Source organism: Castor canadensis, chromosome 2 (assembly GCF_047511655.1).
Source record: "Castor canadensis chromosome 2, mCasCan1.hap1v2, whole genome shotgun sequence".
Classification (NCBI taxonomy): domain Eukaryota; kingdom Metazoa; phylum Chordata; class Mammalia; order Rodentia; family Castoridae; genus Castor; species Castor canadensis.
In genome coordinates this window covers 110,741,984-110,769,351 of record NC_133387.1, presented here as the reverse complement: position 1 = coordinate 110,769,351, position 27,368 = coordinate 110,741,984, and the positions used below count along the sequence as shown (strand labels likewise).

Genomic DNA, 27,368 nt, shown 5'->3' with positions numbered 1-27,368 from the left:
ATTCATAATCATACAAACAAATATTAAGTGAGCTATTTAGAATATTCTGATTTTGTTCACATGTGGACAGCCAGGCATTTGCATATATTTATGTTTAGATGGAATTATAATGATTTGTCTTCTGAAAAATCATTAGAAAGTTTGAGTTTTCTCTGGATTTTCTTTGACTACAGGATATTTCATATACTTGAAAATGGCCATTTGTCCCTGGAATAAATATGCTACTGGAAAATGCCTTCTCAGTGTTTATCAGGAAGACTTGTGAAGTGGCTCCATATGTGAACATGAAAGGAAGTTCCCAGAAAAATCTGTTCTTAAGTCAGTGGTCTCGATGATAGGAATGTGTAGTGAGATAAGGTAACTTCATAAACTATTGTCCTACTTCACAAAGGGAAGACTGTCCAAGTCAAATTGCTGGTAATTGTTGCTGTGCTCAGTTCTTTCCCATCAGTTATTATAAGACTCCCCAGGAGTCTTGTTTTGCCTGGCCAAGTTAGCCTACCATCCATGACTCATGTTTCCCTTAATCTCTTAAAGTCTTGGCCCTCAGACTTGCACTGTCCCACATCCTTAGATGTCCAGAAACCCAAACAGCCAGAAGCAGCAGCAGCAGTGTCATTCTTGCAAGCCACCAGGGCGGTAGCTTTGGCCCCTCACCGAGCAGCCAAACAATCAATCCAATCAATCAATCAATCCTTCAATTCAACTCTCGATCAATCAATTCCCTGTCCTCTTCAGCAAGTCTTTTATATCCACTGGTAAACAAGGAGGAGTAACAGTTCTTGGGGAGGGATGTGATAGTACAACAAGAGAAACCTGCTCTCCTACTTCTCTGAATGTAAACAACTTAGGAAAAGCAGCTGTGCTGTGTTTTGCCTTCCCCCCTTCTGCAGCTGGGGCCATGCCACACTCAGCCTGCCGATTTGACACAGGTGTGCTTAGGCTTCTTATAATCTGTTCCCCACAGATTTAGCAATTTGTAAACTTCAACTTAGGAAAAGGGTGAAATAAAAACTTTGGAGTGGAACTTGGGATAACTTCAGGGATATTTTATGTACTTTAAAAAATCAGAACTTAATTGGGACACCATATTTCTAGTAATTTGCATCTTTAATTTTCCAGGTAATCTGGAAAAAAAGCATCTGATAAGTGATTTGTTAAAGCAAATGCAAAGATTTCGTTAACTTATAATTTACTAGTGTTCTTACTGGAATTGAAGACATTATAGAGAATTATAAATTCAGTCTTGTAGAAAGAAATGTATTAAGCGAAATTATGTGAATAAATATTCCTCCCCCACAAAAGAAATTATCATGGTTTAGGGACTGGAGGTATAACTCAAGTGGTAGAGGGCTTGACTAGCAAATGTGAATCACTGAGTTCAAATCCCAGTAAGCTCCAAAACAAACAAGCAAACCAAGATTGTCCTGGTTTACATGGAAATACTGAACACACGCAGATTAATCACAACCCTACTCAGGAGAGTCCTGATTGACTTCCTGCAGGACCTTCTCACTTGACAGAGTGTTAAGTCCATCCCTTACGTCAGGCAAAACCCCTCAGTCTGAGTACTCTTGTGAAGGAAAACAATGTCTATTTCTATACCCACACTAAATAATGAGACCAAATGTGTGTGTGTGTGTGTGTGTGTGTTCCACATCAAGCAATTTTCCAGTTCTCCTTATGTAGCAATGAGATGTCCTATAATTCAGTTCAATTAGGTGCTATCTGTGTGCTTTTTCCACACGAAACAATTTTCCAATTCTCCTTGTACACCAATGGGGTGTCCTACAATTCAATTCAATTTGTGCACTATCTACCTGGAGATAGTATGTACCTCAGATGGAAGGCTCAGTCCCATACGATGGCTCCCACTACATGCCAACCCCAAGTCTGAGGCTCCTTTCTGAGCAATAGGTTACAAATATGGATGCCCATGACACTCTTTTCAAGTTGTAGAGTTTGTTAGAACAATTCACAGAAGTCAGAAAAACAGTTTACTGACTTGATTGCTGACTTATTACAAAGGATGCAACTGAGGAACAAGCAGACAGAAGAGATACACAGGGTAAGATATGGCAGACACCAGTTGGGGTGCAGAGCTTCCATGCCCTCTCTGGACACTCTACCCTCTCAGCACCTCATGTGTGCATCAACCTGGAACCCCTGCTCTGCCCTTGGGGTTTTGGATTACATAGCTGTGGTGGGTTAAATCATTGCCATTTTTGACAAGGTCAAACTCCAGCCTCTCTTCCCTTCTTGGAAGTTGGGAGAAAGGTAGAGAAGTTGGGGTAAGGTGGGCTGAAACTTGAAACTCTCTAATTATACAATTGCCCAGTTGATTCATCTAACAATTGGCTCCATCTTAGGGCCTTCAACTATTGACATATCAATTATTGGTACGACGCCTGACTCTTCTTTGGGACAGGTCATTTGCTCTGAAGCCAACAAAGTGGAGTCCTATAAATGTCTACTAAGAGCAGAGGGGTAGAAAGAAGAAAATGTGGATTAGTAGCAGTCTGGGGAAAAAAGGAGGGGTGATGAGAACTTCACTATTGAAAATTAAAAGATTAAATTAAATCCCCAGTGTTTCCAGTAGTGGCATCCACACCATCAACTGTGAAGAGTCTTCAAACTCAAGATCAATCTATTTCCTTTCCCCAGATCAACAAATTACGAGTCTTCTTTTGTCATAGGGGATGAGTTTCTGGCTGGGGTGATGAAGAGAACGTGTGTTAGAATTTTCCTTATTCAAATTTGTATTTTAACAATCTGCCTATTTTTGGCTCTACCCCTCTTACAGTCAGATGCTTGTACCTCTAATTCATGAGACTTATGGGGGTTCTACAAAGAAACTCAACTTTCCTCTTTTTGATTTTCTGCTCTCTGGCTTAACTTCGACTTTTACTTTTCTACTATATCTGCTGTCTCTTGTCCATTTGATTTCCTTCTTCTAGGTGGTATTGTCTCTCATATGCTAGTCATTTATTTTCCGTTCATTTTTATCTATGAGTTTAGGTACTTTTCTATTTTCTATTGTCATTTTAGTGGTGTTTCAGGAATTAGTGGGTAGAAAGGCATGTGTTTGATTTTACAAGTGGTCGTCCTCAGGGAAAACATCTGACAGTTAAAGAATCTAGAATTGGCAGGGGCTGCCATTGGGATAGTCAAGAGGAGACTGGATGTCTGTTGACCTACCCTGTTTTAAAGGAAGTCATCCTTTAAACCACCAGGATCACTTTTAAGTGGTGATCCCATGGCTTGATGGCTAAGACAGTCTCCATTACTGGGGAAGATGGATACTTGTAGAGATGGGTGCCAATGAAGAGCTCTGGTGCATGGGGCAGGCAACAATCTGAGTGGGTTGAATCAAGAATTGAAGAATGAGTAGAACTACAAGTGGAAAGTGAGAGACAACAATTCAGTTATTTGCTCGGGATAGTTGTTCAGTTACATCAGACTCACAAATCTTTCTATATTGAAATATATTAGGACTTTGAGTAATGAGCACATTGTTAAGCAATTTTGACTGTCACATAGACAGTTCATAGTTAACACTAAGTCAGATGAATAATAACTGAGGTATTCAGTAGACTAAACACCAGGGCTGTCTTTGCTTGTGTTATGTGTGCTGCATAAGGATGATTTGCTTATCTCCTTGCTACTCCTAGATCAGCAGCATCTAAGACCTTGTGAGACACTCAGCTGAATCAATCATGGTCCACCTCAGACCTATGTAATTAGAATCAGAATATGCATTTTAGGAAGTTGCCCAAATGATTTGTAAGAACATGAACATTTGAGAAAAACTGTGTCACAATAGTGGAGCATCCTATTATGCATTCACTGCATTCATCTTTAAGTTATGTATTTCTTATTTCTTCTTTCTCCTTTAAACATATAACAAAACAAAAACACCTGTGCTTGGTAAGGCCATATAGTAGGCACTAAATACAGGATCTAGTGGATACATTCTGTTATAGTTGATGCTAGATTGCTGATTCCGAGTTCCTGTGGAGGTAAAGTCAATGACTGTAGACACAGGACCAGAAGTTAAGAGTAAAGCAAGCTCAAGGTTTATTGAAAGGATAGCAAAAGCTCCCAGTGTGGGAGGGACTTAGGAAAGTTAAGCCATAGTATAGCTGATGTCTAGGAGTGATACAGGGCTCTGCCTGGCTGAGGTCCCCCTCTTCTACCTTGAAAGTATGTTTGTGATTGGATGTCATCTAGTTGACTTTCTGATGAACCTGAAAGCCCTGACATCCCATCCTTATCTAACTGTACATGCCAGAAGAGTCTGGTCAGCTCATACTGGCCTTGAGACTTACCACTTACACTTCATAGCTATCTTTCGTTATCTTAGTGAGAGTTTTACTGTTTTACTTTTCTGAGGAGTCTGCTTCTCATCTCTTTAGTTGTTTGTTTTCAAAGATGTCTCCCTGAGCTAGGATAGGGACAGCTGTATTTTATTATCTTGGTGAGAGATCTGTTGTTTTACTTCTTTGAGGTGCCTGCTTCTCACATCTCCTTAGATGTTTTAAGGATGCCTCCATCTCTCCCTTATCTAAGATAAAGTCATTTCTGTAATTTGCTCTCTTCACATAGATACTTAATTTATGGAGTACTGTTTTATCATGCAGACAAAGCTTGGCCCAAGTGGGGTATTTTGGCATTGTTTGGGAAACAGAAGATCTTGGGACCAATCATTGAATATGATAGATTTTATTGAGCAGCCATCTTACCACTTTCATCCTTGGTAAAGTGAAAATTATGTCATTTAGTTTACTAGGTTCTTATGAAGAATTGTTTGTAAAATCCTACCACAGTACGGTAGTCATAGCTCCTTTTCCTTCCCAGTGAAATGAGCATCAGAATGATAACAAATCAGGTAAGTCTCCAGGGAGTTTACTGTGGATTTTTTATCTTGTTTAAAGAAGCACTTTGATACTGCTTGATTTTCTGGTAGCAGACAGCTTTTTATTCTATGATGTTACACATCTCAGTGCTAATTTTCTAGAATTATTTTCATCATTTTTTTCTACAAACACTTAAATGATTTTATTCACATTAGCTGTTCTATTTCAGTAGAAACTCAGTGAGATATAGTGGGTGCAAGTTTTATGCAATTTTATTTCTGAAATAAGTACTAAAGAGGTTAAACTACTTGCCTCAAATTAGAAGGATTTTTGTTTTTTTACAAAAAGCCTGCTTGAAATATAATTAGGATACAATGATACACTCATTTAACATATACAATTTGATAAATACTGACATATGCGGAAATTCATGAAATTCATCTCAATTAAGACAGTGGGCATCTCTATCACTGTCCAGTCACTCTCCATTTTCTGTTATGACCCATGAGCTATTTAGAAGTATGTTATTTAGTTTTTAACTATTGGAATATTTCCCAAACTACCCCATTTTAGTCAGTGGATATTCTTTGTATGACTATAACCTTGTTAAATTAATTAATACTCATTTTATGGTGTAGAATATAGTCTATCTTGGTAACTGTTCCACATTCACTTGAAGAAAATATATACTATGTTATTTTTGGTGGAATATTCTATAAACAAGAGCTAGATCAAGTTGCTTGATACTGTCATATAAATCAATTCCTTGTTGATACTTTATCTCAATGTGAACTGAAATCTACAATATAATGCAGATTTGTCTACTTTCCTTTGTGTTTTTAATTTGTTTTTGTTCCACGGGTTTTGAAATTCTGCTATAAAGTAGTGTTTAGAATTGATATAATTTCATTAGTCAGTGCCTTTATCGTCATGAAATGATAATATCACCACCTGAACTCTACTTTGTCCGATACATACCTTTCTTCTGATTAGTGCTGTGGCAGCATTACTTTTCCTTCCTTTTTATTTACATCTCCATATTTCAAGTGCATTTCTTATATGTGACATATAGTTAGGTCTTCTTTTATCCAAGCTGACAAGTTTTGTCTTTGAACTCACCTGGGTGAACTAAAATTGCATAAATTAAACAGCATAAACCATTTTATGTGTCACGTTTTTCTCTTCTGGTTCCACTGTCTCTGTCAGGTTTGATTGACTAATTTTTCTCCTTTTCATTTCCCTTCTTTGTATGCCTGGTAATTTCTGATTGGATGACAAGTATTACATATTTGAACCTTGTTTTGAGATGGCTAATTTTGTAACCTTTGAAACAAATCACTTGACACTGTTTAGTCCTTTAAAGTCTTGTGATTTTCTTTTTCTCCACTCTTTTCTCCTCTTCTTTCTTCTCCTCTCTCTTTTCCTGTCCTGTCCTCTCCTCCCTTCCTCTTTTCTTTTTTTGTGGTGCTAAGTATGAAACAAGGACTCTACCACAAGTTACCCTCCTAGCCTTAGGGACTTGTTTTAAATATCTGTTGAGCAGGACTAGCAAAGTGCTCTTTCTGATTATAGAGATCTCCTACTCATGGTGCAAAATTTTTTTGCTCACCCTACTGTATGAGTAATGAACTGCAAATTGTTCCTGTCTGGCTAAAGAAATAGAATATATTCATGGTCTTGTGTGATGAATAAACACTAACCTTTAATCCTTTTGATATTAAACTACATACTGTCCTCACATGCACAATTAGTTCTCAGCTGTATACCAGAGGGAAGCACATGCTGACATTCTTGCTTTGTGCAGCCAGATCTGGCACTCTGTCTGGGCACCATAGCTGTCTTTCAGATTCTAAATTTCATCTCTTCAACTCAGCTTGTCCACTGGGCTCCAAGTCACTTCTTCACTCTTGATCAGGTGCCCGGACTCCCTCTTAAGTAGAAAACTGGGATAATTACCAATTTCACCTTGGTTGCTTTCTTTCATGGAGCAGTGTTCCGGGTTGCTCAATGGTTAGCGGTACCTCATCTTGTCTGAAAGCAGACATCAAATCAAGAATTTCCAATTCTCCTCTTTGCCATTTTCAACCATATTAGGTGAGCTGCTGTGGCATTTTTCACTTGACTGGATTTTATTCCCAATTTAATAATAATATATTTCTATTTAGCTTTCTCCTTTTGTTATGAATAAAACATACAATGGAAAGTCATCAGTGATAATTATTCTATATTCTTCAATAACTTAATGAAGTCTCCAATAGCTTCTATATCCAGATAAATTATTTGAGTTCAACTTTTAGATATTAATTCAACTATCATCTCAAGATGATAGGTTATTCATTCTTAAGAGATTGATTTAAACAGTGACACAGTATTTTATATTAGGTACTCAATAAATATTTTTATATGATGCATAACTTGTGTTTGTATGGATTTTTGAAAGGAAAACTAGGTTATAGCAATAAGGTTTTTATTCAATAGTAATATGATTTGCAATACTTCAGAAAAGAAGTGTTTATTTGAGAAATAGTCTCAGTTGCTTAGCATTCCAACACTGGATCAATGATTTAGATTCCGGTAGTTCTGGAGACTTTGGTGAAAGAAGTGATCTTTGGATGTAAGTATGCCAGATTATTTCCTGTTCTGCCATTTCAGCACCTTTTGAGATGAGGATTTTTATGCACGTTTATATATATACTATGTTCAGTTTTCAGTCATTTCTTATCATTTGTAGGCTGTGTTGGGACTCAAAAGGACAGGAGCTTTAAATTAGAACAGTACTGCTCAAACTCTGGAGTAGATAAACTTACCTGTGAAGTTTGCTACTCAGTAGGCAGTGATCAGGAGGATCGCAGTTCAAAGCCAGTCTGAGACAGGATGAACTCATAAGACTGTCCTGGAATGTTCAGTCTGATAAGGATGGGGGAGGCAACCAGATGGTTGGGTTCAGCAAGAAGTTAACTAGACATCCAATTACAGATGTAACTTCAAAATAGAGTAGGGGGTGCCTAAGTCAGACAGAGCACTATATTACCCTTAGACTTCAGCTATTCTATAGCTTAGTTCCTTTACTAAGTCCCATCCATTAGGGTGCTTTGCTATCCTTTCAATAAACTTTGTGCTTGCTTTAACATTTAACTCCTGGTGTGACATCTTCAATCATCAACTATGCCAGAACAAAAACTTGGGACAAATATGCCAGTATTAATAGCATAAGAATTTCCAACATCACTACTGTGATAAAAACTCTGCTGGATATCATTGAGTTAATATCAGATCGACCAGCCATTGATTCAGAAGCTTTAACTTGCGTTCCTAGGTTTTGGTGCTGGAATCAGACAACTTCTGAGTTTCAGGAGAATCCAGAGTTAGAAATCTGTGGTGTCCATGGGCTCATATATTTTTTTCTTTTATTGTAAGGTGACTGGCATACTTGACCATTTCCACCTGTTTCCCCATGTTGAAGATGCACAATGTTTAAATGAATGCTCATAAGCGGTAATGAGTAGGAAAGTAGTCTGTGTTAACTCATGAATTAGTGAACTGGAATTCCATCCTTCTAGATCTGTCACAAGTCTTTTATGTTACAACTCCTCTTGTGAAAACTGTGCAAGAATTTTGGCATAAGATGTTACTATTTGTTCCATCTTCTGAAAATAAAGGTAATGAAGTTTGTCTTGGTGGTCCCATGAAGCAAGTTGCTTTGCAAATCACAGAAAAACTGAAAATTATGCACTTTGCAAAAAAATTACAACAGGTGAAAACATTATTGAGAAGTTACTAGCATTACTGAAGGCACAGAAATATCTATCCACAATAATATTTTCTTAAATTTGGGATCATCAAATAGATTTCTAGAGATTGGAGTGTAGCAAATAGTACTTCTTATTTACTGTCTCCTTTCATGATCCTTCTGAATGCAGATATTATATGTAGGCAGTTTTAGAAGCATCATCAAGTTTTATTAAAGAAAGTGAATCAACTTACAACAGTGAAGAATGATGGTTTGACTTTAAACAAACCATGAAAATTCCAACACATGACTTTAGCTTAGCATTAGACACCTGTTCTCTGAAATTAGCAAAGAAATTCAAGGCATAAATTCAATGGCCCTTCAAACATAACTTTTCAACTCTCCCAACTTTTGGAAAGCCTAGATTCATTATCACTGAACACATTAGGACTTAGTGGAGATTTTCTTTTTTTTTTCTTTTATTATCCATATGTGCATACAAGGCTTGGTTCATTTCTCCCCCCTGCCCCCACCCCTTCCCTTACCACCCACTCCGCCTCCTCCCTCTCTCCCCCACACCCTCAATATCCAGCAGAAACTATTTTGCCCTTATTTCTAATTTTGTTGTAGAGAGAGTATAAGCAATAATAGGAAGGAACAAGGGTTTTTGCTGGTTAAGATAAGGATAGCTATTCAGGGCATTGACTCACATTGATTTCCTGTGCGTGGGTGTTACCTTCTATGTTAATTTTTTTTTTCATTTTTCTTTTATTATTCATATGTGCATACAAGGCTTGGTTAATTTCTCCCCCCTGCCCCCACCCCCTCCCTTACCACACACTCTGCCCCCTCCCTCTCTCCCCCCAATACCCAGCAGAAACTATTTTGCCCTTATTTCTAATTTTGTTGTAGAGAGAGTATAAGCAATAATAGGAAGGAACAAGGGTTTTTGCTGGTTGAGGTAAGGATACTATACAGGGCATTGACTCACATTGATTTCCTGTGCGTGGGTGTTACCTTCTAGGTTAATTCTTTTTGATCTAAACTTTTCTCTAGTACCTGTTCCCCTTTTCCTATTGGCCTCAGTTGCTTTAAGGTATCTGCTTTAATTTCTCTGCGTTAAGGGCAACAAATGCTAGCTAATTTTTTAGGTGTCTTACCTATCCTCACCCATTCCTTGTGTGCTCTCGCTTTTATCATGTGCTCATAGTCCAATCCCCTTGTTGTGTTTGCCCTTGATCTAATGTCCATATATGAGGGAGAACATACGATTTTTGGTCTTTTGGGCCAGGCTAACCTCACTCAGAATGATGTTCTCCAATTCCATGTTATTTTTTGATCTAACCTTTTCTCTAGTACCTGTTCCCCTTTTCCTATTAGCCTCAGTTGCTTTTAAGGTATCTGCTTTAGTTTCTCTGCATTAAGGGCAACAAATGCTAGCTAATTTTTTAGGTGTCTTACCTATCCTCACCCCTCCCTTGTGTGCTCTCGCTTTTATCATGTGCTCATAGTCCAATCCCATTGTTGTGTTTGCCCTTGATCTAATGTTCACATATGAGGGAGAACATATGATTTTTGGTCTTTTGGGCCAGGCTAACCTCACTCAGAATGATGTTGTCCAATTCCATCCATTTACCAGCGAATAATAACATTTCATTCTTCTTCATGGCTGCATAAAATTCCATTGTGTATAGATACCACATTTTCTTAATCCATTTATCAGTGGTGTAGCATCTTGGCTGTTTCCATAACTTGGCTATTGTGAACAGTGCTGCTATAAACATGGGTGTGCAAGGTGCCTCTGGAGTAACATGTGTCACAGTCTTTTGGGTATATCCCCAAGAGTGGTATTGCTGGATCAAATGGTAGATCGATGTCTAGCTTTTTAAGTAGCCTCCAAATTTTTTTCCAGAGTGGTTGTACTAGATTACATTCCCACCAACAGTGTAAGAGGGTTCCTTTTTCCCAGCATCCTCGCCAACACCTGTTGTTGGTGGTGTTGCTAATGATGGCTATTCTAAAAGGGGTGAGGTAGAATCTTAGCGTGGTTTTAATTTGCATTTCCTTTATTGCTAGAGATGGTGAGAATTTTTTCATGTGTTTTTTGGCCATTTGAATTTCTTCTTTTGAGAAAGTTCTGTTTAGTTCACTTGCCCATTTCTTTATTGGTTCACTAGTTTTGGGAGAATTTAGTTTTTTTAAGTTCCCTATATATTCTGGTTATCAGTCCTTTGTTTGATGTATAGCTGGCAAATATTTTCTCCCACTCTGTGGGTGTTCTCTTCAGTTTAGAGACCATTTCTTTTGATGAACAGAAGCTTTTTAGCTTTATGAGGTCCCATTTATCTATGCTATCTCTTAGTTGCTGTGCTGCTGGGGTTTCATTGAGAAAGTTCTTACCTATACCTACTAACTCCAGAGAATTTCCAACTCTTTCCTGTATCAACTTTAGAGTTTGGGTTCTGATATTAAGATCCTTGATACATTTTGAGTTAATCTTGGTATAGGGTGATATACATGGATCTAGTTTCAGTTTTCCCAGCAGTTTTTGTTGAAGAGGCTGCTATTACTCCATCGTATATTTTTAGCTCCTTTGTCAAAGACAAGTTGTTTATAGTTGTGTGGCTTCATATCTGGGTCCTCTATTCTGTTCCACTAGTCTTCATGTCTGTTTTTGTGCCAGTACCATGCTGTTTTTATTGTTATTGCTTTGTAATATAGTTTGAAGTCAGGTATTGTGATACCTCCTGCATTGTTCTTTTGACTGAGTATTGCCTTGGCTATTCGTGGCCTCTTGTGTTTCCATATAAATTTCACGGTAGATTTTTCAATCTCTTTAATGAATGTCATTGGAATTTTGATGGGAATTGCATTAAACATGTAGATTACTTTGGGGAGTATCGACATTTTTACTATGTTGATTCTACCAATCCATGAGCATGGGAGATCTCTCCACTTTCTATAGTCTTCCTCAATCTCTTTCTTCAGAAGTGAATAGTTTTCCTTGTAGAGGTCTTTCACATCTTTTGTTAGGTTTACACCTAGGTATTTGATTTTGTTTGAGGCTATTGTAAATGGAATTGTTTTCATACATTCTTTTTCCGTTTGCTCATTGTTAGTGTATAGAAATGCTAATGATTTTTCTATGTTGATTTTATATCCTGCTACCTTGCTATAGCTATTGATGATGTCTAGAAGCTTCTGAGTAGAGTTTTTTGGGTCTTTAAGGTATAGGATCATGTCGTCTGCAAATAGGGATATTTTGACAGTTTCTTTACCTATTTGTATTCCTTTTATTCCTTCTTCTTGCCTAATTGCTCTGGCTAGGAATTCCAGTACTATGTTGAATAGGAGTGGAAATAGTGGGCATCCTTGTCTGGTTCCTGATTTTAGAGGGAATGGTTTCAGTTTTTCTCCGTTAAGTGTAATGCTGGCTGTAGGTTTGTCATATATAGCTTTTATAATGTTGAGGTACTTTCCTTCTATTCCTAGTTTTCTTAGAGCTTTTATCATGAAATGATGTTGGATCTTACCAAAGGCTTTTTCTGCATCTATTGAGATGATCAAGTGGTTTTTGTCTTTGCTTCTGTTAATGTGATTTATTACATTTATTGATTTTCATATGTTGAACCACCCCTGCATCCCTGGGATGAAGCCTACTTGGTCATGGTGAATAATCTTTTTGATGTGTTGTTGAATTCGGTTTGCCATTATTTTGTTGAGGATTTTTGCATGAATGTTCATTAAGGAGATTGGCCTATAGTTGTCCTTTTTGGAGGTGACTTTGCCTGGTTTTGGGATAAGTGTAATACTGGCTTCATAAAATGTGTTTGGCAGTTTTCCTTCCCTTTCTATTTTGTGGAACAGTTTAAGGAGGGTTGGTATCAGTTCTTCTTTAAAGGTCTGATAGAATTCCATCAGGTCCTGGACTTTTCTTTTTGGGGAGACTCTTGATTGCTGCTTCAATTTCATTTTGTGTTATAAGTCTATTCAGGTGATTAATTTCCTCTTGGTTCAGTATCTAGAAATCTGTCCATTTCTTTTAGATTTTCAAATTTATTTGAATATAGGTTCTCAAAGTAGTCTCTGATGATTTCCTGGACTTCCATGGTGTTTGTTGTTATCTCCCCTTTTGCATTCCTGATTCTACTAATTTGGGTTTTTTCTCTCCTCATTTTAGTCAGGTTTGCCAGGGATCTATCGATCTTGTTTATTTTTTCAAAGAACCAACTTTGTGTTTCATTAATTCTTTGTATGGTTTTTTTGGTTTCTATTTCGTTGATTTCAGCTCTTATTTTTATTATTTCTCTCCTTCTATTTGTTTTGGGATTTGCTTGTTCTTGTTTTTCTAGGAGTTTGAGATGTATCATTAGGTCATTGATTTGGGATCTTTCATTCTTTTTAATATATGCACTTATGGCTATAAACTTTCCTCTCAGGACTGCCTTAGCTGTGTCCCATAGGTTCCGGTAAGTTGTGTTTTCATTTTCATTGACTTCCAGGAACTTTTTAATTTCCTCTTTTATTTCATCGATGATCCATTCTCCATTAAGTAATGAGTTATTTAGTTTCCTGCTGTTTGCATGTTTTTTGTCTTTACTTTTGTTGTTGAGTTCTACTTTTACTGCATTGTGGTCAGATAGTATGCATGGTATTATTTCTATTTTCTTATATTTGCTGAGTTTGCTTTGTGCCCTAGGATATGATCTATTTTGGAGAAGGTTCCATGGGCTGCTGAGAAGAATGTGTATTGTGTAGAAGTTGGATGAAATGTTCTGTAGACATCAACTAGGTCCATTTGATCTATTGCATATGTTAGATCTTGGATTTCTTTATTGATTTTTTTTGTTTGGATGACCTATCTATTGATGATAATGGGGTGTTAAAGTCTCCCACAACCACTGTGTTGGCGTTTATATATGCTTTTAGGTGTTTCAGGGTATGTTTGATGAAATTGGGTGCATTGACATTGGGTGCATACAGATTGATGATTATTATTTCCTTTTGGTCTATTTCCCCTTTTATTAGTATGGAATGTCCTTCTTTATCTCGTTTGATCAATGTAGGTTTGAAGTCTACTTTGTCAGAGATAAGTATTGCTACTCCTGCCTGTTTTCGGGGGCCATTGGCTTGGTAAATCTTCTTCTAGTCTTTCATCCTAAGCCTATGCTTATTTCTGTCGGTGAGATGGGTCTCCTGTAAGCAACAAATTGTTGGATCTTCCTTTTTAATCCATTTCGTCAAGCGCTGCCTTTTGATGGGTGAATTAATTCCGTTAACATTAAGCGTTAATACTGATAGGTATGTGGTGATTCCTGTCATTTAGTTGTATTAGTTGTTTGAAGGTTTGATTGTGTGTACCTAAGTTGAGGTTACTCTCTACTGTCTTGCTTTTTCTTTTCCTGTGGTTTGGTGCTGCCTGTCTTTTCATGGTTAAGTTGGGTTTTACTTTCTGTGTGCAGAATCCCTTGCAGAATCTTTTGTAGTGGTTGCTTTGTGGTCACATATTGTTTTAGTTTCTGCTTCTCATGGAAGACTTTTATTGCTCCATCTATTTTGAATGATAGTTTTGCTGGGTAGAGTATCCTGGGGTTGAAGTTATTTTCATTCAATGCCCGGAAGATCTCACCCCACGCTCTTCTTGCTTTTAATGTTTCTGTTGAGAAGTCTGCTGTGATTTTGATGGGTTTAGCATTGTATGTTACTTGTTTTTTCTCTCTTACAGCCTTCAATATTCTTTCCTTAGTTTCTGAACTTGTTGTTTTAATGATGATATGTCATGGAGTAGTTCTATTGTGATCTGGTCTGTTTGGTGTCCTGGAGGCCTCTTGCATCTGTATGGGAATATCTTTCTCTAGATTTGGGAAATTTTCCATTATTATTTTGTTGAATAGTTTACGCATTCCCTTCACTTGCACCTCTTCTCCTTCTTCGATTCCCATGATTCTCAAGTTTGGTCTTTTGATGGAGTCAGTGAGTTCTTGCATTTTCTTTTCACAGGTCTTGAGTTGTTTATTTAATAGTTCTTCGGTTTTTCCTTTAATTACCATTTCATCTTCAAGTTCTGAGATTCTGTCTTCTGTTTGTTCTATTCTGCTTGATTGGCCTTCCATTTTGTTTTGCAGTTCTTTTTTTTTTTTATTATTCATATGTGCATACAAGGATTGGTTCATTTTTCCCCACTGCCCCCACCCCCTCCCTTACCACCCACTCCACCCCCTCCCTCTCCCCCCCCCAATACCCAGCAGAAACTATTTTACCCTTATTTCTAATTTTGTTGTAGAGAGAGTATAAGCAATAATAGGAAGGAACAAGAGTTTTTGCTGGTTGAGATAAGGATAGCTATACAGGGCATTGACTCACATTGATTTCCTGTGCGTGGGTGTTACCTTCTAGGTTAATTCTTTTTGATCTAACCTTTTCTCTAGTACCTGTTCCCCTTTTCCTATTGGCCTCAGTTGCTTTAAGGTGTCTGCTTTAGTTTCTCTGCATTAAGGGCAAAAAATGCTAGCTAGTTTTTTAGGTGTCTTACCTATCCTCATCCCTCCCTTGTGTGCTCTCGCTTTTATCATGTGCTCATAGTCCAATCCCCTTGTTGTGTTTGCCCTTGATCTAATGTTCACATATGAGGGAGAACATACGATTTTTGGTTTTTTGAGCCAGGCTAACCTCACTCAGAATGATGTTCTCCAATTCCATCCATTTACCAGCAAATGATAACATTTCGTTCTTCTTCATGGCTGCATAAAATTCCATTGTGTATAGGTACCACATTTTCTTAATCCATTCGTCAGTGGTGGGACATCTTGGCTGTTTCCATAACTTGGCTATTGTGAATAGTGCCGCAATAAACATGGATGTGCAGGTGCCTCTGGAGTAACAGTCTTTTGGGTATATCCCCAAGAGTGGTATTGCTGGATCAAATGGTAGATCGATGTCCAGCTTTTTAAGTATCCTCCAAATTTTTTTCCAGAGTGGTTGTACTAGATTACATTCCCACCAACAGTGTAAGAGGGTTCCTTTTTCCCCGCATCCTCGCCAACACCTGTTGTTGGTGGTGTTGCTGATGATGGCTATTCTAACAGGGGTGAGGTGGAATCTTAGCGTGGTTTTAATTTGTTCTATTCTGCTTGATGGCCTTCCATTTTTTTTTGCAGTTCTGTTACGGTCTTTTTTCTGAGGTTTCCATATCCTGGCAGTTTTCCTCTTTAATGTTGTTTATTTTTGCCCTGAGTTCATTTATATGTATATATAAAAATGAATTAAAATAAAATGGAAAATAGAAAATTAAAAAAAAAACCAAAAAAACCAAAAAACCTCCAAGTTTATATGCAATGCAGTTTCAGTCTTAATAATTTGGGTGTCCATCTCAGTCTCCAGTCCTGGAGATGGTGCCTCAGATGTTGTTCTGTAGTTGTCTCATCAAAGAGGACGCATAAAGTAGAACAAAACTACACACACACACACACACACACACACACACACACACACACACACACAAAGCCCCACCATGTGTCCCAAGTTCAAATGCAATACATTTTCAGTAAGTTTTTTGGCTTGCAGGTGTAATTCGGTTGTTCTCTCATCAAAGGTAGGGAGAAAAAGAAAAAAAAAGAGTCTGGAGACAGTTCTGAGAGTGGTATCTGCAACTGTGGCTTGCCTGCCTGCTGCTGTCAGCCTGCTGTTGCTGGAGGCATTATTTATGCAGATCTCAGGGGTGAGCTTAGCACTCACCTGGCCCTGCAGGCTTTGTTTGTTCAGAGTTCTCCTGTGTGGGAGCCTCTGATACAGGCTTTCCCCTTTCCAAGCACTGAGAAAAGTGACACTGTACCCGCGTTGTCAGGCCTGTGTGTTTATTTACAGTTCATGTAGGAGGTGGGTCTTCTCCCCTCTCCTGTGCAGTTTTCCTCCCACTGCCACTTTCACAAGCTTTCCTGCTTCTGATTACTGGGCGGTGCTGCTGCTCCTGCCAGCTGCCATGTTTATTTACAGTTCACGTGGGAAGTGGGTCTTCCCTCCTCTCCCGTGGAGTTTTCCTCCCTCCGCCACTCTCACAAGCTTTCCCGCTTCTGGTTGCTGGGCGCAGGAGAGATCAGATGCCCACACAGCTGCTGTGTCAGTTCCACCTAGGATAATTTTCCTTTTGACTACCTTGCAGTTAACTGATTAGGGACTTTAACTACTTCTGCAAAGTCCCTTCTCAGAATCACCTCAATTAGTGTTAGCTTTAGTGCCAATAGGAGGCATATTTAAGCTACAAAAAGGTTTCTGACTTCCATCACCTCTTTGACTCTTTTCAAGGGACTCTCCCTTATGGTATACCCAGCCCAGAGATGTATGACAAAGGAAGTTCTATGGATATTGGTCAGCCTAGTCAGATAGAAACATTGCAAAGCTATCACAATGTCTAAGTGATCTAGTAATTTTAAATTTCATGGAAAACACAGACAGGATTTCCACTTTTTCAGAGCTTTATTTTCCTGGTACAATCAAGAATTACTTTATAGTTATTTCACCTTCTTTCTAAAAGCAAGCAGTATGGATTTTTAGATTATTAGGTTCAAGGAATGGCAATAAAATTGTCCATGAAATTCCTGCACTTTTAATTATTTGGTAACAAAATACTAAGTTTCATCCAGAATTATTTTAGCATGTCATCTATTGCTCAACATTATCCTCCCCTGATACTATTTTATGAAGTGAATAAAATCATTAAAACCATTGATAGTTTAATGTTTCCATTGTTAATGCACTAAACATGAAATTAATATGTACTTACAGTTTTATCCTCAAAGATAGAATCCTAGAAGTTCTGAAACTGGATCAATTTCTTACCTCAACAAATGAAGACACTGATGAGCATTTTCTCAAGTTTAAGGCGAATGTCTATCCTGCAATGAAGAGCTTGTTTGCATTAGACAGTGGAGAACCCTATTTTGATAGCTATTGAGGGCTGGCATTCATGCAAGATTTACTTCATGCCCTTCTAAGGGAAACCTCAATGAAAAATGAGATTGAAGATAAGCTGGACTTTCTTATGGTGGTGAATCAATTGTTTTTCCATGTGAATAGGCTGAGGATCCCTTCAAAGTCAACCAAAATCTCACATCAGTTCTTTACCTTGTTAGAGAAAGTTCCATAAAGTTGTGAAATCTTAAGGATACTCTTTTAAACTCTTAATAAGGACTTCCATAACTCATATCCTGCACTCCAGGAAGTTATAGTTTCTAACCTAACCAGTTTTGCTTTCCTTATAAGTAAATAATCCATTCCCTCTGTGAAACAGAGAAACATTAGAAATTACAAAGAGGTCACTTGAGGTTATGTCCAGAGCTGGTGAGGAAAGTCATGCCCTGGAACCCCTCTTAGAAATGTATAAAACTCTGACCACACTATTGAATGGCAGTGCTGAGCTGAGAGATCTTGCCGTATCAGTGGACTCCACTGTGAAACTTCTTAAGCTGTCCAAGAAGGTCTCAGGGAAGATAGCCATGATATTTGAAACTCATTTTATCTCCAATACTGAGGGCACCATGAAATTTTTTGACACTATCTATTCCACCATGTGACAAAGTGTTCAACATCTTGTGAAGGATATAACTACATTAAGAAATGTAGTCATTCCATATTTGAAAAGCATAAATGACTTGTTGATGTTACTTCTTGACTTGACCATTGGGATGATTGGGGTCAGACCTTATATTTCAGAAGATTCAGTATATCATCTAGTGTTCTCTCACATATGAATCAATCCAAGGACTTTTCTGATGTTTGGAAGAAGTGACCCAATTTATAACATTTGTGGAAATGAATTTGGAGAGTTAGGGCAACTCATGGTGGCATTTGATAATGAAACTCAAATATTTTCTATGGATTCTGTCAACTTAAAGGAAGAAATTCTAGATTGTTTAGTTATAAATAACATGACCAACAAAGTGGACTTCTTACAGCTTAACCCAATTTCTACTCCCAATGGCTCTCAAAATACAAAATGGGAATGTATTTATGAATTGATCCATTTGGGGAATAAAATGTTAACAGAAAATAACATGGACATAGGGACTTACTTTAAAATGGTAGTTGATTTCACTTTAGGAGTTCTTTGGGGTAGCCGAAAGAAGAATTACTGGGAGGTTTTTAATCCACTGCTGATACTTGCTCAGCATCCACATAACCTTCTCAGAGTGATAGAAAGAGATGTAGAGCCTTCCAGTGGAATTATAAGTGACTGTGGAGATATTTTAAGTAAAGGTTTATTTTTCAACATCTTTGGTTCAGAATATAGCTTGTCATAAGTTTGAAACAGCTATCCAAACTGTGCTAAGTGGAAAAGGTCTCTTAAGGAATGATTTCATTCCAGACAACTCTCAGTGGCTAACTTCCATAAGCACTTTGTTTCATCCAGATTTTTAGATTTTTTTTTCTTAATGGAAACTTTGGAAATTATGCCACATCAGTAAAAGATGAGAGGACCAAGAAAGACATGGTGGATTTCCCTCATAGTGCCAAACTATTATCATGCTTCAAGAAATACCTGATGGGATTATTTGTATTGTTGGATACTGGCAAAAAAAAAAATCCTATTGACAGATCAAAGTAATCACACCCCAATTCACTTTATTTTTTTCCCTTACTGCAGCAACCTAATGGGAATTACATTGAGTCAGGGAGAGTAGTCTAGTCGTATCCTTGAATTTCAACTTTAGTGACACTCTGAAGTTGACTTCCACACAGAGTGATTCATGTCAATAATTTCTTTTCACTATTTGGTTCATTATTTAGCACTTAAATATTTGTATTTATGCAAAATTTACTTAAAAATAAATTATTTTCAAAAGCAAAACCTTGCATTCTATTCACTCATCTCAACATTCCGTACATGAACAATTTTTCTGTGAACCTACTCTGGCAGCCCAGGGTTTTACCATTGGATATGTAGCCAGAACAGTAATCTATTCATGTCACATAGAAAAACCGTGCTTGAATTTGTAGTGAACCACAGGAAAGTCCCAGTCACCTTCTGGCTTCTGCCTTCTCTAGATTCAACCCAATTTTAAATAGTTGACCCATCCCTTAGTGTTAGGTCAAAGGAAACTTGTTCTTAAAAGTTCCAGTCCTATTAGTTGTCATGCTCTGGAAATAACCTGCTGCCTAAGGTTAGAGGATTTGTGCCTCTTTTTGTGCAGAGCCCCAGAGGTGCTGCACCTGCCCAAGTTATTTTGGTATGTGTGTGGGGGGGGAGGGGTGGAGAGGAGTGACAGGACTGTTTGGATGGCCCACAGTCTATGCAGGCGTCCACCTTTCTTTCAGTCACGCATTGAAATTAGAGGTGTCATCTAAGTCCTTAAGCCCTTGTTCATATGTCACCAGACAAATTGATGTATTTTCTGTTAGCTCTATTGCTTCAGTGCTGTTCCTCAAATCATTCTAATGAAGGATGAACTTAATGAAAAAGTTATCCCAAGTCACAAGAACTATCACTACCTTGGAATAAGAATGCTACTTCCAGAGCTTTCAGCCTTATCTTCTTGTTGCTTCTGATCCTAAACTGTACTGGGTTTCAGTTTACTTCTCTGCTTAGAATTTTCTTTTGAATTGATGTGGTATTACCAACCCTTGTTTTCAACCAATTTCAGCTTTCATACCCATTTTTATGGCTTTTCATAAAGGAAATTTATACCATAGCACTATATTGTCATATTATTTTCTTTCTTTATTTATTTAATTCATTTGGGACTGCTGTACTGTGGATTGAACTCAGAACCTCATGCTCGCAAGGTAGTTTCTCTATTACGTAAGCCAGGCCCCCAGCCCTTTTTCACTTGTCAGTTATTTTTTTGAGATAGGGTCTTGCTTGATGCCAGGGCCAGCCTGGACCACAATGCTCCTATTTGTGCTTCCCCACATATCTGGGATGACAGGTGAATGCCACTGTGCCCAGCCATTTGTTAAGATGTGGTCTCGTAAATTTTGCTTGGGCTGGCCTTGAACTGTGATCCTCATGATCTCCACCTCCCAAGTAGCTAGGATTACAGGCTTGAGCCACCATGCCCAGCTGTTTATTTATTTATTTTGAAGTTTTAGAAAGGATTTATTTTAGTTAGCAGTTAAAGTAGGGAGAAATGGGAGGGGAGGGAGAAATTTTCCTGTGCCCCACTCAGGAAATGGGAGTAAAGACTTGTGACTGTTTAGTTTTGACTGACTTTTAATTGTGCATATTTGTGGGATACAATGTGATATTGTGTTACATGTGTACATTGGGTAGTGATCAGATCAGGGTAATTAGTACATCCCTTCAACCACTAAAACATTAAAAATCATGTCTTCAAACTATTTTGAGATATTGAATATCTTTTTTTGTGGTACTGGGGTTTGAACTCAGGGCCTCACACTTGCTAGGCAGGCACTCTACTACTTGAGCCATTCCACCATCCTGATATACACTGTCTTATTGTTAACTACACTCACCCTGCTGTGTCATACAACCAGAACTCCTTACTCCTATCCAAGTGTAACATTCTACCCATGGACCACCCTCCCCACACTCCTCTAGGAACCACCATTCTACTCTCAACACCTATGTGGTCAACTTTTTAGATTCCACATACAAGTGAGAACAGACAGTGCTTATCTTTCTTGCCTGGCTTGTTTCACTTAACACAATGCCCTCCAGATCCATCCACACCATTGCAAAGGGCGGGGTTTCATCCTTCTTTATGTGGGTCATCATGATCTGATAACCTACAATCATTTTCCTTTGCATTTCAAGAGAATAGAACAAGAAGAGAAAGCAGATAATGGGTGTGTTAGCTGCATGCAAAATCAATGCTTTGAACTGAACTAGGAAATGTAAACCTTTCTGAAGAAACTTTGTTTCTTGTGTCCAGCAAAGTTAACTTGGTGTGCAGAGAGGAGAGTTCTTATATACATGTTATTACTTAGCCTTCTACACAGCAGTGATGCACATGCTTGCAGGTATTTACCCTTGATTATCATTGGCTGTTTCTTCATAAGTGTTACTGAGAAGTGTCAAGTGTGTTAGATGCTGGAAAAGCCCTCAGAAACCATGGAGATGCTGCAGAAAGTGAAGATGATGGTTCTACGTGTGCTCATCATCTTTGCAGGTAGGTTGCTTGTATAACAAGAGGCTTAGTAATTTCCCCTTGCTAGTTTTCAGAGCTTGCCTATCAGGGGATGCATAGATTACCCCTGAGTTTCTTTTGAGAACAAAGCACAGCCTTCTTAGTCTGGGTACGAGGCCAGGAAGAGTCTGGCTCACCCTCTCCAACCTCATTGGATCCTACTTGAGTCACATTGTGCAGCCCCTTCCTGACCCTATGCTGGGCTTTCTGGTCACTGTGCCATTGCTCATATGTGCTTCTCCTGTCTCCATGACATAATCTCCAGCTATGCTCTGTGGTCTAGAGTTGGGGACATATTATCCAGAAGGACTGCCCACCTTTGTTACAAGGACATAAGGAGCTGTCTACCAAAGACAACATTTTATGCACTTCTTTTTGTGCATCTCTTCCCTGCTCTACTAGAGTTAACCTTTCTTTCATGCAGCAGCCATGTCACAATCATTCATGTGCAGTGCCTGGCACAGAATATGCAGTCTGCCAATGTGTGCTTAGTGGTCTATACAGTGACCTGAATTCCCCGTAGCTCCAGCACTTGCTGCTTGCATTTTAGTTTCTAGTGCCTCCTTTCCCACAGTAGTCTCTGTGGCCTCACTGAGAGCAGGACCAATCTCTTATTAAACTCTGTGTCTCAACAATACTCAGCATGGTGTCCCCATGGTGAGCTTTTATATTCTAAATGAGTTAATTCATCTACTGGGCCACACTTGTGAAATTCAGGACTGCACATTTCCCTTTAATGGCACTGTTGAAGGAGAGTACCATGAGCTGCTTGTAGGGTAACTATATTATTTAGGACTTTCTCCAACATGTTAGCATGGTAGAAGCCATCTGAAAACACGGAACAGCCATTACTGTTTAAAGAATTCCACATGTGATCACACATGGCCACCTCCCTAGGACCCAGTCTCCTGACATAACTGCTCAGAGCTTTCTCAGAGATGTTGGGGTGAAGGACTCTGAGGCAGCTGATGGCAGCAGGTACTGGTGAGATGGGTGAGGAGAGGCCAGGAGAGAAATGAAGATGTCACAAATGGGTCTGACCAGACAAGAGGAACAGAGAGGAGCAAGAGGAAGACTGAGCAGACTATAACCTTTGTCCCTGTGTAGAGCTCTGCCATGCTGGCTCTGTACCCCTGCTCCTTCCGAGTTCATTTTATACTACATGCTCACTCTCCCACCTGCTCTGATTTACTAGAATTTTACTATTATTTAGATTGCTATTCTATCCTACTATTATTCTTAGATTAGGTGTTATTTCCTTTAGGAAACTTTCCTTAACTTACCCTATCTGGGGTCAGGTGGCCCTGCCCAGTCTCCTCCCTTGTGGTCTGGCCTCCTCATTATGACTCTAATCACCGTGTGCTGTTTTAAAAATATCTCTTCTGTCTATTGACCATTATAAACCTTCCATATAAGGATGAGAGCAGCAAAGATGCTTATCCATGCTTGTTGAATGAATGAATGAGTGAACAAATGCCAGGAGACCTCATGTGCTCATGCATCTATCCACTGAGGTTCCTACATATTCAGTCTGCTCATGTGGGAATATTTAGCTGTAAGAGACACTGGAAGGTCCATATGTATATTCTGGGTTCATTGGGTACAAATGAGCAAATTTTGTGGCTGGGGAGAACTTTGTAGAGGGAAGACACTACTTTGGTTTTTACCCAAGGAGGGGCACTGTGGACACATGGTCAAAGTCCACCATCAGAGAGGAAGAGTTACCAGCCCTCTGGGTAAGTATGGGTGGCTGAGGCTGGGAGCCAGGTGTGCAGAACAACATCTAAGCATGAGCAAAAGGCAGAAGTGAAACTTGGGTAAGACCCATCATGCCAGTGCTTTTTAAAGACAAACTCAAAAGAATATAAGCTTTGCTACTGATAAGTACTAGGAAGAACCTGAAATGGGGAGATATGAGTGAGAGTGAAGGGTGGAAGACAAGAAGAGACCTTGGTGGGGCACATACCTGGGGCAAACCTGTCAAGTGAAAGCTGAATGCTGAGGAGGTGTGTCTGCATGGTCATTAATGTGGCCCTCCAGGGTCTAGAAAGACACAGATGTGGTAGACATTCCGTTCATGTCTGTGGAATGACTGGATGGATCATTGACTGAGGGTGGCTGTGGGCTGGGCAGCCATGAGGTTGTAGCCCACTCTTGAGGCCTCTTGCTCTGCATAGCTGCCTCAGGACCATTCATGTTGGTGCAGCACCATGTCTGGCAAGGCACTATTGTCCTCAAGTGTCTTCAGGTACAGACTCATATTGACTCTTGCATCACTGATGTCATGACAAGTGATGTAATGGAGGGAGCAAGAGCTCATCCTCAAACAGGCTGCGTTCTATGTGCCTCGAGCCAGGTGAGTGACACTGGGCATGCTATTGAGTGTTTTAGAACCTTAAACAGAACATGGTGATACCCATTTCAAAGAGCATTGGGAAGATTGAGTAAGATCAGGCAGTGCATACAAGTGATCTCCCATGGCTTTGTTGGAGTGGGAATGTGACAGATGCTAGTTCTTCTTCCCCAGGACAGGACAGGACAGGCTGAGGATGGGGTTCTCTGTACACCACTGAGAAAACCACCCATCAGCCTTCAAAGAGCTGGTTCACAATAGCAACTGGTGGTTTGGAAATGTTTCATACAAGACTAGCTCTTACTTGCTTACATATCTCTTTTTCTGTAATACAAATATTTCTCTGAACCCAAGAATTGATTAACCTTTTGGGCTAAGAAATATGAAAAGGATTGAAAAACAGAGGAGATGGCAGGACAAGGGTGATGTAAATGAAACACTCTCTGTCATACAGAGCTTTGTATAGTTTTTTTTCCCCCTGAGATAGCGTCTCACTATATTGCTCAGCTGGCCCCTGGAACTCATGATCCTCCTGTCTCAGCCTCCTGAGTGCTTGGATTACATAGGCATGTCAGAATATCTGGCTATTAATTTTTGAAAGAAAATCTTTATTTCTAATTTGCAAATATTCTGAACATTGACACTACAGTACCACTACTGAAGTACTACACATCTAAGTACACATTTCAACATTCAACAAATGATTTTAGGTAAAATTTGAATCAAATTTCTTTCTGGTTCTTCAGTGCTTTTCTGGCATGTTGAATTCAGACACATTTGAACACATAATTACTTTGACATTCCACAGTCAGCCAAAGTAATGAATTTTAAATGAACTAAACATTCATTGATACTTGAATTTATATTTATTTTGCCATTCTGTGTTACAGCTGCTAAATTAAGATAGCAATGTGAAATGATCTTAGAAAATTAATTTTTAGTTTTTATATCTAATTTCAAGGAAACTCAAACATGACTATCATTAAACTGCAGCCCCTCCAGTCCATAGAGTAGGAGGACAGCCGTGGAAAGATAGAAGGGGTGACCAATGAACAAGATGTTGAGAGAGAAAGGAAAGATGGCTTGTTCTCACACAGAGGGAGCAGCAGTCAGATCTACTAATATCACTGCTGACATAAAGAAGAATGAAATTTTGTCACTGCAGATAGATGGATCATCTTCTTATGTGAAGTTAGCAGGTTCAGAAAGCCAAAGGCCACATGTTTTCTCTCATGCAAACCTAATACAACTACAATATTATGAAAAAACAGGTCATGCTAAGAGGAGGTCACTAACAGGAGAGGGAGGGTAAAAGAAGAAAGTTAAGAAAGTGAATATAGCTGATGTACTTCCTACACAAGAATGAACATAGAATTTTTAAACCTGTTGAAATCACCATGGGAAGGGGACTATGGCAGAAAGGAGAAAAATAGAAGGGATGAACCAATTCAGGTTATAATACACATATACATGTATACATGTCACAAAGAAAATCCCTTTCTTCTAGGTCCAGTTCTGAGTACTATTGCTGCTTTTGTGGTAGAGTGGTTGTACCCCTTTTTGCGTCTAGTAGTGTTTGATTAGCCTGGAAAGCTGACAGAAAAATATAGAAAAAAGCAGTCTCAACCTTTGTGTTGGATAGCTCTCACCTGTGCTGAAGGAAATTGAAACGTTTCTCCCATTACTTCTTGCTACTGGGGAGGGAAGTATATTTTCCTTCTTCATAATTTCCTCTATGTCAAGGTTATATTGTTAAATTTTAGAATAATATCCATTGTGGGAGTTTTAAGTATGCATTGGTTTAATTTAATCTGTATACGCGTATAAATTCTGAGGTAGAAATTCTTTTCTATGAGGGAAGGTTCCAAGGGCAGAGCCTTCATAAATTGGATTTAACTCAACCACTGTTCTCAGAAGTGAGTTGGCTCCTAAGGAACCCTGATGTGTACCCACTATTCTGACCTAGTTGTCTCTATCACCAGTGTGCTGGAAGGAGGGTCTCTACAGAGGAGACTATCAAGTCTGTGAAATGTTTGGGTGAAGGAACTGGGGGAGATTTAGAGAGCTCCACAATCAGGAATAAGAACAGCATGAAAGTGTGTGCCTTATAAGAAATTGACACAGACTGGAGCCTTGGGACTAGATCTGGACATCTGTCCATCTTGCAGAAGCATGCCTGAGATTGCCACTGTCTTTTTCCTTCTTGCTCTCCTATGGTTACACTCAGACAATGACTGGGTCTGAGTACCTGTCTTCAATGCAGTGTGTGAAGGAAAGCTGGAGGAGGCTGTGTCCAAGGATGGAGTAGACACTGAAAATCTAAGTGGAGAAAGGAGAGAAGCCAGAGTGCCCCAAGAAAAGAAAAGTAGAGAAGCTGAGTTGAAGTGACTACTACCTCTAAGACCATGCTAGGTGACTGCTTCAGCAAAGGCCCCATAAAGTCCACACCACTGGATTCTTACTCTTCCCTTTTCTGGTCTAAGTGTAGTGTGTGTGTGTCTGACATGTTTCTTCTATGTTCAACTATGTTGTTGCAAATGACATGGTCTCCTGCCTTTTTATGAATAATATTCCAGTGTGCATGCATGTGTGTAAAACTTTTTCTCAATTCATCTGTCAATGGGCAGATTCCATGTCTAGGTTATTGTGAATAGGGCTGCAGGGAACATGAGTTCATTTGCATTGGATATAAATCCAGAAGTGAATTTCTGGATCATATGGTTGTTCTTATTTTAAATTTTGAGGAACCTCCTTGCTGATTTCCATAATGACTGCAGTACTTTATTTTCCCACCCTTTTTTCATGTTAGTTCTGTGGATAAATCCCAGGGCCTTACATATGTTAGGCAAACAATTTTTCTTTTCTTTTTTTTTCATGAACATCAGGATTGACTTTAATTATAGTATTAATTTCGCTTTTCTTTTGCTGATCAACAATTCTGTATACGATGGGGGTTCATGTATTAAGCACTGAATACACTAGAATTATGATAAATCTTTCCTAATGAGGTGTACTTACAACTAAAGAAAGAAAGGATGTTTTTTAAATCACCAGGAAGACATATCACAAAGTGGAATGTATAAAAAGACCTTTCAGAAAAAGAACAGTATACAATTTCAGCTAATACTGGCTTAGAATTTGTCCTTTTCTTATGTGGCAATTCCAGTTCATTTTTTAAAGCACAGTATTATAGAAAACATAACATTCTTTTAGATATAAAGACTTGGGTTCAGAACTCTTTCATTAGTAGTGGATATTAAGTAACGTATTACCTGCCATATTTTGCT

The 27,368-nt window shown here is 38.7% G+C and overlaps 2 pseudogenes; both read left to right on the top strand.

The window, feature by feature from the left end:
• Positions 1-331: 331 nt before the first annotated feature.
• On the top strand, positions 332-16,997 carry LOC141418111 (ATP-binding cassette sub-family A member 13-like; annotated as a pseudogene).
• A 347-nt stretch (positions 16,998-17,344) lies between these two features.
• Positions 17,345-26,469, top strand: LOC141418110 (ATP-binding cassette sub-family A member 13-like; annotated as a pseudogene).
• The last annotated feature ends 899 nt before the right edge of the window (positions 26,470-27,368 follow it).